Source organism: Canis lupus, chromosome 32 (genome assembly GCF_003254725.2).
Source record: "Canis lupus dingo isolate Sandy chromosome 32, ASM325472v2, whole genome shotgun sequence".
NCBI classification, from domain to species: Eukaryota; Metazoa; Chordata; class Mammalia; order Carnivora; family Canidae; genus Canis; species Canis lupus.
Genome location: NC_064274.1, coordinates 10,374,201 through 10,385,091, shown reverse-complemented (window position 1 = coordinate 10,385,091; position 10,891 = coordinate 10,374,201). Strand labels below are relative to the sequence as shown.

At 39.3% G+C, this 10,891-nt stretch overlaps 1 protein-coding gene across 3 annotated transcripts in view; it reads left to right on the top strand.

Moving 5' to 3' along the window:
- Positions 1 to 10,891, top strand: part of C32H4orf36 (chromosome 32 C4orf36 homolog) — a 30,348-nt gene that overhangs the window by 18,400 nt on the left and 1,057 nt on the right. The gene's annotated exons all lie outside the window — the stretch shown is intronic.

Genomic DNA, 10,891 nt, shown 5'->3' with positions numbered 1-10,891 from the left:
AAATAGATTCCTTTCCCTGCATTGTATGTGTTTACTCAACACTGTTTTTCTGTTAATTTTTATCTCTGTCTTTCATGTGAAGAGCCCTCCCAGTAATTTAGATGTGACAGCTCATAGCTTAAGGAAGTAAAGGTGGCATGGCTAATACATGTCTGACTTCGGAGTCACAGAAGAAGTAGGAACCACAAGATAGTGTCATGGATTGGATGTGGTTGAGAGAGAAGATGTGGGTGAAGGAAAGGGAGGAATGTAGGATGAACTCCAGGTCATGGGTTTGGGAAAGGAAGAATTGTCTTGGGTGTGTGGAGATACAGTAATTTTAGGTATGTTGGTATATGAGGTTCTTGGTAGACATGAGTGGAGATCTCTAGTAGCAGTGGACTTTACAGGTATGCTATTCAAGAAGGAGTGAGCTTAGAGAAGAAAGGTGAAACCATAGGTGTCTTTGAGCTCATCCAGCAGGAGTATGCAGAATGACCGAGGGGGTGGTAGTGAACATTCTGAAACTTCGTTTGGCAGTGTAGAAGAGGCAGACCTTTAGGGGAAAATGGCTTAGATAACAAAACCCTAGGTGAATTGCATGCTGTATTTTATTTTTAATGAAAAATATTATGGTATAGAAACTTAATAGTAAATAATTGAAATTTTTGGAGAGGATCTTCATTTTTTTCAGTTGATAAAAATTTCTTCAATGAAAATATTTTCTCAAGGGTCAGAGGAGGAAGAGAGAAGGGAAAAGAGAAAAGAAAAAAACCCCATATAATAAAAACTTAGATGTAGAAGCTCTTTTGGGTGCTCTATTTATACCCTGTAGTCCTCACAACAACCCTACAAAAGAGAAAGCTCAATAATAGAGCAGAGCAGAGTTCTAACATCAGAGGAGGAAGTTTGGGGACAGGGCAGATCTTAAGTCAATGATTGACAGGGCAGCAAGCATGAAGGGGAGAAAAGAACTCTTCCTTTGTTTTCTGTCTTTAAGTACTGTTTACATCCAGTGTAGAACAGATTTAGGACATTCAGTGTAGGGCATGGGCCACCTAGGATTGAACACCAGTTAGACCACTTAATAGCTGTGTCATCTCAGACAAATTACTGGGGTCTTACTATACTTGGCTTCTCTAGCCTTTTTTCATCATGGTCTTCAGAATAATCTTCTTTTTCATTCCAGTAAATGGTGCTGCTTCCATTCCATTTTGTAGACCAAAAACCTAGGGGTCATCTGTGTTATCTTAAAAATTCTTGAAAAAGTGCCACTTTGGGAGAGAGTGATCAGAGGATTTGATTTCTCCTGTTCCTCCCTATATATGCTTTTATGTCTCTTTTTTTTTTAAAGTAATTTCTACACCCAATGAAGGGCTCGAACTCACAACCCAGAGGTCGAGTCATATGCTCTTCCAAATTAGCTCCTTCACCTAACCCCTAATTCTTCCAAAACTAAAATAACCTCCCTAAAGTAACCTCCCTAAGGTGACACAGCTTTAAAAGAGGTAGAACTGAGGGCTCCTGGGTGGCTCAGTTGGTTTAAGTGTTTGCCTTTGGCTCTGGTCATGATCGCAAGGTCCTGAGATTGAGCCCTATGTTGGGCCCCCTGCTCAGTGGGGGAGTCTGCTTCTCCTTCTTCCTCTGCCTCTTCCCTGGCTTGTGCTCTCTCTTTCTCTGACTCAAAGAAATAAATGAAATCTTAAAGAAAAAGAGGTGAAACTGAGATGGAATTCTAGATCCATGTGAATTCAAAGTCTAACCTTTTCAGAAGACTATGCTTAGTTCTCCTTTGGCCTGGTTGTCTGTATGGCCTATTAAGCAAATATTGGAGAATATGGCTGGTATGGGGCACGTAGGTCCTTTACTAAAATTTGGAATGAGGGGTGATTTTAGCTCAGTGGTTCTCTATGAAGGGTGATTTTTGCTTCCCCCTTCCCTCAGGACATTTGGCAATTTCTTTAAACCTTTTTGGCTGTCTTAACTACAGGATATCATAAAGACATCTTATGAATAAAGTCCAGGGATGCTGCTAAATATCCCACAATGCATTGGACATACCCCCACAACACATAGGACATACCCCCACAACAAAGAAATTTGCAGCCCCAAGTGTCACTGGTGTCAGACTGAGAAACCCTGATTTAGCTGATTGGTTTAAGCAACTCAGGACACATTGCTGAAACAGAAGTTTGGATCAGACTGCATGGCTGGGGTAGGGTATTTCCCCAAACGAAATGCAGACCGTGACAGGAGGAGGATGAGTGCTGGGCAGCAATTGTCATGAGTTAGATGTCTCCTGTATTCTTTTGGCTACTTATAATCACTCATACTCTTCTTTCTGTATTATAAACCCCCCTCATTTATTTCTCAAAATTGTATCTGGTTATTGCAACTGCTCCAAGTCCAGGATTTCAGTTGTCTCTAGTCTGGATCTTGCAACCAATGGCTAAATAATACACCATTAACCATAACACAGTTGGCATACCATGATGGATAGATACATATCATGAAAAAGTTTGGCCCTTTAGTCTCACAGGTGGTCTTGGGCCACAGACATGGCATTCTTCCTTTGGTATTTGGGGGAAGATGGCCAAGGAGTTGCTGAAACTATTCAGACTTCACTTAGCCATCAATCCACCATTAGGAACCTCAAAGTGAAAATCATTTATAATTTTCTTTCACTTCATTTGGGAGACAAAAGGGGAAGGAACAGACAATAAGGACATTGTTAGGGAAGTTTAGAGATGTTTTCATTGTACTTCAGAACTAATAGAACCTATAAGAAGAACCTAGTGATTGTGGCTTACTTTTTTTTGGAATTATGGACATAACATATTAGTCTTTTTCTTTTTTTTTTTTGTTTATTTATGATAGTCACAGAGAGAGAGAGAGAGAGAGGCAGAGACATAGGCAGAGGGAGAAGCAGGCTCCATGCACCGGGAGCCCGACGTGGGATTCGATCCCGGGTCTCCAGGATCGCGCCCTGGGCCAAAGGCAGGCGCCAAACTGCTGCGCCACCCAGGGATCCCATTAGTCTTAATTGATTCCTAGGGAAGGCAGTGTTGTCAATGTACTGGGAGTCTCAGGCTCTATTTTCCAATTTTCTAGTAGGCTTCTACCTTCTATTCATGTCTCCTTACAGTTTCAGTCCCTCTCCTCTTTGAATTATCCACCTCCACTCTGAGGACTTGTTTTGCTCCTTGCAACTTTCACAGCATTGGAATGTAGGTGTCATCATCTCATGGACTGCAATTGCTGGTGTCATTTTGTCTTACATCGAATTAACTTTCTGTCAAAGCAACTCCTTCCAAGTTCCAGAAGCAGACTTCCTCTCATTGTGTTAGAGATTGCTCACCAGAGGACTATTTACTGTTGGAATTTAGTCTCCTCCTTTCACCACATATGTAGAACAGGTAGGATAAGCACAACATGAACCCAACATACAAACATTTACTGGGCCGTGTTACCTATACCACCTCCTTCCCCAGAAGCGCTGTTTTATCAGAGATCAGGTGTTCCCAGGAGAATGGCCTTTAGAAATCTGGCAGTGTAGTTTAACATATTGAAATTGATTTACATGAATTGTGGAAATAGCTGACATAATTTCCTTCAAGATAAGAGGAGGCTTATTTCCTAATGGCAGTTTTCTTTTATCATGAAATCACATGACAAGTTGTGTGTGTGTATATAGATATAGATATCTATCCTTCTGTATATCTTTTACCCCTTATGGCTCTTTTAGTATTTGAAAGAAATTTTCTAAGCTATGATACAAGGTTTTGAAAAATTAGAAAATTAGAAGCAGGAGCAAAGGAGACTATTTATTTTTGATACTGACATTGTTATTTTTCTGGGTTAGATGCAACAGATGTTATTAATAATAATAACTAACACAATAGCTAATATTTATTGAGCACTTAAAATGTTCCAGGCAGTAGCTAGAAAATGTCAGATCAAAAATCTGGAAGTATATACCAGATGCTTGCAGTTGATCCCCGGTTTTCCTGTAAAATGTAGACGCTTGAGCTCCACAGCACCCTTTATTTTGATTAATTTTGGTCAGAGTTCTAGGTGTGTGTCCTCTGGCTTAGCAGTGGAGGGTGGAGAAAAAACACTTCTGATCCTTTTCAAGCAAAGGATTTAGGGTTTAACCTCTGTTGAAAATATATAAAAGTAAAGTATATAAAGAACCATTTTCTAGTAGTGAAAGGGAATATAAGGGAAGGGAGAAGAAATGTGTGGGAAATATCAGAAAGGGAGACAGAACGTAAAGACTCCTAACTCTGGGAAACGAACTAGGGGTGGTAGAAGGGGAGGAGGGCGGGGGGTGGGAGTGAATGGGTGACGGGCACTGGGGGTTATTCTGTATGTTAGTAAATTGAACACCAATAAAAAATAAATTAAAAAAAAATAAAAAAAAATAAAAAAAAAATTAAATGAGACCAAAAAAAAAAAAAAGAACCATTTTCAGCATTACTGAAAAGTGTGTGGCTTTCCCTGGTCCTACCCTTTTTTTGGGGGGGCAGTTCAGTTATGTGGTCAAAGATTTGTTTGCTTATATATTCTTTTAGGGAGGCCACTATAAAATAGCTTACAACCTATAGCAAATGCTAGGGATTATTTCTTGAATTTAGGATCATGAGTGTTTGAATTGGGTAGCTACTTCAAAATAAGAGCTATTCAGACATGTAAATTAGGATATTCCCCTCTTCAGCATGGCTATTATTCTTTCACAATGTCCGTCAACACGTTTTCTGTACACCTGTTGCCGCACCTGATAAGGCCTGTGAGTTAGAGGTGTAGGAAAGTGAAGAATAATGACCAGGATGTGACATATAGTTTGAGTGGCAGGAATAATATATTTTTAAAAGATTTTATTTATTTATTCATGAGAGAGACACACACACACACAGAGGCAGAGATACAGGCAGAGGGAGAAGCAGACTCCATGCAGGCAGCCCAACGTGGGACTTGATCCCGGGACTCCAGGATCATGCCCTGAGCCAAAGGCAGATGCTCAACCACTGAGCCACCCAGGCGTCCCAGGAATAATATTTTATATAAGTGGAACTCATGAACTTTTATTACTTCATCTATTTTTTATGTATAGTATGAACCCTAGATTTGACTCCTATGATCTTGCTTATTATTTCTTAGCTTAGCTCATGGCAGATTGTTTAACCTCTAAAACTTTCTCTGCTCTCATGGGTAAATGAAGATAATAATGGTACCTGAATGATAGGATTGTTGGGAGGATTAACTGAGACATGTGTAGGGGAGGAAAACATTTTTTTTCCCTCCCCATTTTGGACTCTCCAACTGGGACCCTGTAAATTAGACCAAAAGACAGATTAACAAGGGAAAATGAAGTTTATTAACATGTGCATTGCAAATACACATGGGAACCCTCAGAAATGAGTAACTCAGAGAGGTGTTAGAACTTGGGTTTATATATCATCTTAAAAGAATAGAGAAGTAACAAGATGAAGAGAAAGGACTTTGAGCCTATAGGGCAGGAAAATTGTGGGAAGGCAAATATATAGGGGAACTAATGGTAGGTAAGGGCTAGTTTTAGCACGGTTTGTATGTAGATTCCTCTGATGTAGATTTCTCTGGGCTGGTAAGAGTCTAGAGGTGTATCTTGGGGTTAGCTTCTGTCATTCCTGGTAGAAAGGGAAAGGGAGACACCTTTACCAATTTATGTCTGTCTTTAGGCAGATAGAGGGGGGACAGGGAGCTGTTCTTGTATCTGCTTCTTCTCAGTTGCCTTTTGCTCAAAATAATCCTTATGCCAAAGTGGCATATTTTGGTGTAGCATATTCTACTACCCTTCACATGTAAGAGACCTATCATAAGACCTGGTACATAGGAAAGAATAAGTGGTAGTTGTTTTTAATGTTATTATCACAGAAAATCAGTATCAGTAATTTGCTCTAGTGGTTGACGAATCCAATTAGTCATATTCATTACAAGGTTTTCTTCTCATAATTCTAGGGTTCAGTCTGTGAAAAAAATTTTTAAGTATTTTATTTATTTATTTGAGAGAGAGAGAGAGCATTAGCAGGGGTTGGAGCAGAGGGGGAAGGGAGGGAGAGAAAATCTAAAGCAGACCCTATGCCAAGCACAGCCTGGTGCAGAGGTTGATTCCAGACCCCAAGATCATGACCTGAGCTGAAACTAAGGGTCGATTGGTTAGTTGACTGAGCAACTCAGGTGCCCCAACGTCTATGAAAATTTATGGTTATAATCTATTAAAAAATTTAAAAAAATTTATATCAAAAAATTTTATGGTTCTAATCTTAATAACATCTGATCTAATGAGCTGACATCAGAAAAGGTCATTGGGAAAAGGACCACAAATACTATTATAAATAGCATGCCACCTGTGCAGGTTAACACGTCTTTCCAGTTGATTCTAGGTGCTTCATTTTCCCTTCTGGTTATTTTATTCTGAAGGTGGAGTAGGTACTGTCTCAGGATCAAGAGTTTGTCAGCCCACTTGTCTATGTTCTGACTTGGCCCATCAGTCCTTCTCACGCCCTTACATTCCATTTTCTGCAGGTATCTCTTTCTGGAACCTTTGGTATTTGTGAGCCTCCCTTATAAAAACCAAAGAACAAAGACAGTGATTGAGTCATCTCAGCAGTCTGGCTGCTCAGAATCATCAGACTGTTACCAACTTTTTGGAACTGCTTAAAATAACCACAATTTCCTCTATCTCTGCTCCTTTTTCTTCAGCTCCTTTTTCTTAATTACAAAACAGTAATTCACAACTGTTTCTGTATGGAATCCTATATATAGAAGCAATCACTGTGAAAATTTTAGAATTAAATTTGGTGTCTTTATGTTATTATTATTTATTATTTTAAGGATTTATTTATTTGTTCATTCATTCATTCATTCATTCTCTAGATTCAGTGTGGGACTCGAACTCACAACCCTGAGATCAAGAGTTGCATGCTCTGCTGACTGAGCCATCTTATTATTTTAACATGGCTGGAAGCATTCTATTCCTACCTATATCTACCTATCTTTTTTTTTTTTTTTGCTTTACCTTCTAACATAAACATTTTTCATTTTCAAAATATTTACATTTTAAATAGCTCCATAATATCTCATTGAATCATAATTTACTTAAATTTATTTCACTTTGGGGATTTAAATTGCCAGCTTTCTGCATTTATAAATAGTCATGGTATTGTAGATAAGAATGTATTTATAAATAACAATGCCATTATAAATAGACACATTTCCCCTCCCAAATTAATAAATTTTTTTAGTATTGTAGGTTATTTATCAAGACAGCTTTTTATACTTATAGTGACAAAGGCTATTTGGTACAAAGTGCCAGGCTTTTCCCTGAAAGGTTATATGAATTTTCAATTCTTCCTGCAGTATAAGAATATACTTTCACTTAACTTTTATCAACAAGGGATATTCATCTTAAAATTGTTTTCATAGTGATAGCACATATTAACTTGTTTTAATGTACTTTAACAATTATTAGTGATATTGATTTCTGTGTATTTTTTTCTCTATGATTGTGAACTTGTGAATTTTCGTTCAAATACTGGGCTGTTTTTTTCTGCAAGATGATGGTATTTTTGAGGTTTGTTTTTCAAAAAGAATATAGAATTAAGTTTGTTTTTAAAAATATTTTATTTATTTATTTGAGAGAGAGAACATGACAGAACCTGAGCAGCGGGCGGGCAGAGGGAGAAACAGACTCCCTGCTGAGCAGGGAGCCTGATCCTAAGACCCCAGGATCATGACCTGAGCCGAAGGCAGACACTCCATGGACTAAGCCACCCAGGCAGCCCCTAGAATTAGTTTTTAAAAAATTTATTTTATTTTATTTTTTTAGAATTAGTTTTTTTTTTTAAAGGTTTTATTTATTCATGAGAGACACAGATGGGGGGAGAGAGAGAGAGAGAGAGAGAGAGAGAGAGGCAGAAACACAGGCAGAGAGAAAAGCAGGCTCCATGCATGGAGCCTGATGTGGGACTCAATCCTGGGGCTCCAGGATCACACCCTGGGCCAAAGGCAGGCGCTCAACCACTGAGCCACCCAGGCATCCCTAGAATTAGGTTTTTTACCTTGTGTCATGTAACAGTCTATTTTCTTACTGTCAGTTTCCTTTAATTTTGAGTTAGATAAATAACTAATTTGGATTAAATGAATAAATAATTAGTTTGGATTAAATACATAATTTCCTTTTGTTTTGAATCTACCTCATGAGTTTACCTAAACTGTTGGAGCCTATAGGATTTTTTCTTTAATCTTTTTTTTAAATAAGCTCTACTTCCCAACATGGGGCTTGAACTCAAGACCCCAAGATCAAAAGTTACATGCTCTACGAACTGAGCCAGCTAGGTATCCTAGAACCTATAGGATATTTTATGTCCTTCAAGCATCTGGATATTTCCCCTTATACTAATTTTCAGAGTTTGGTTAACAATTCCTTAGCCATGTTTATTTACCTTTCCTTTTGGCACTTTCCCTTCAGCCTTTATTATTCCAGACAGAAGAGGCTGGGCTTTTCAGTTGGTTTTCTTTTCTTTTTTTTTTTTTTTTTTTAAGATTATTTATTTATTCATGAGAGACACAGAGAGAGAGGCAGAGATATAGGTAGAGGGAGAAGCAGGCTCCATGCAGGGAGCCCGACACGGGACTCGATCCCAGGTCTCCAGGATCACGCCCTGGGCTGAAGGCGGTGCTAAACCGCTAAGTCACCCAGGCTTCCCTCAGTTGATTTTCTTAAAGAATATCTTTGACCTCTAATTCTATTTGCAGTAAATAGGAATGCATGAAAATGTTTCCTGTGATTTGTACAGCTGGATCTCAAAATTAAGGTGCATACATGTTGCACATATTCAGGTGCATTTTAAGCTTGTGAGCACATGTAATAAATTTAGAGATTGGGGATTAGTTGGTTTATTTCTCCATGTTTATGCCAAATTGTGATGTTTTATCTCTGAGCTATGTTTAACTGAATGCCAGTCTTTTCAGAATGATCCTGCTATCGAATATTTTCATTGCTTCCCATCAGTGTGTTCCAGGGGATGAGGACAGGTGGAGAATTAGACTAGGATTTAAATCCTAATGTTAATTTACTTATCTAATAACCTTGGAAAAATCATATGACCCTAATAGGTCTTTGTTTACTTATCTGTGAAGTGAGAATGATAGTAGTTACCTCTTAGAATGGATGTGCAGATTGAATGGGATCTCCTGAACTACCTCACTACCTTAAGGTATACACTGAGGGGGGCACTTGATGGGATGAGCACTGGGTATTATGCTATATGTTGGCAAATTGAACTCCAATTAAAACAAATATATAAAGCAGAAAAAAAAAGGTATACATTTGGTCATGCTTTTAAAAAATTTCTCATCACTTGAATCCCTACATGCCAATAAATTTAAGATCCCTTATTTAAATCTCCTTTACAATTTTTTAAAAGATTTTATTTATTTATTTACTTCTTAAAAATTTATTTATTTATTCATTCATTCATTCATTCATGAGAGACACAGGGGGAGAGAGAGAGGCAGAGACACAGGCAGAGGGAAAAGCAGGCTCCACGCAGGGAGCCCGATGTGGGACTCGATCCTGGGTCTCCAGGATCACGTCCTGGGCTGAAGGCAGCACTAAACCGCTGAGCCACCTGGGCTGCCCAAGATTTTATTTATTTATTTTAGAGACAGAATGCAAGCAGGGACAGGGGCAGAGGGTGAGGGGGAAAGAGAGAGAGAGACAGAGAGAGAGAGAGAGAGAGAATCCCAAGCTCAATCTGTACTGAGTATGGAAGCCAGTGCAGGACTTGATCCTAGGACCCTAAGATCATGACCTGAGCCAAAATCAAGAGTCGGACACTTAACTGACTGAGCCACTTAGCTGCCCCTGAAATCTTTACAAATGACAAGACTCCAGGGGCTTACTTTTTCAAGGGAGTTTTCTTCCCAGATGGGGACAAACTGGGAAAAGCATGGCATCTACTGGTAGGCCCTGGTTTCAGCTGCTGCTGTTTTGTTGGGACCTTTTGAATCCACTGGTTCCATCCAGTCTAACGGACTGTTATCCATTGCTACCTTGCCCCTTCTGGTCCAGATCTTTGCATACAATGTGGTGGTGCCAAAGGTTGGCCTCTCAAGGGTACTTCTTTTCTTTTCTTTTTTTTTTTTTAAGATTTTATTTATTTATTCATGAGAGACACACAAAGAGAGGCAGAGACACAGGCAGAGGGAGAAGTAGGCTCCCTGCAGGGAGCCTATTGTGGGACTCTATCCTGGGACCCTGGGATCACACCCTGAGCTAAAGGCAGATGCTCAACCACTGCACCACCCAGGTGCCCCTTGGGTTGTCTTATGACAGGCTCACCAAGCTTGGTATAAACATTGGCTTATTCTTGGGCTTGAATCAAGAGCTGGTGGCAATAGGTCCTCATGTGGACCTCTGATGGCCTCCAGCAAGCAAGATTCTCCTTTCACAGCTGCTTTTAAAGTGTCTCTACCTAAGCAAGTTTATACTTTATTCAAATAGTCAGATTTTAAAAAAAGATTTATTTATTTTAGGGGAGAAAGGGGCAGAGGGAGAAGGAGAAAACCTCAAGCAGACTTCCCACTGAACATGGAGCCTTGGGCTTGATCTCATAACTATGAGATCATGACCTGAGCCAAAAACAAGGGTCAGATGCTCAACTGACTGAGCCTCTCAGGTGCCCCTCAAATAGTCAGATTTTATTTTACATTTGTATTTAATTTGTATTTTTAAAAACGATTTTATTTATTTTTTTGAGAGAGCAAGAGAGAGCACAAGCAGAAGGAGGGGCAGAGGGAGAGGGAGAAGCAGGCTCCCTGCAGAGGGCCTTGATCCCAGGGCCCCAGGATCATGACCTGAACTGAAGGC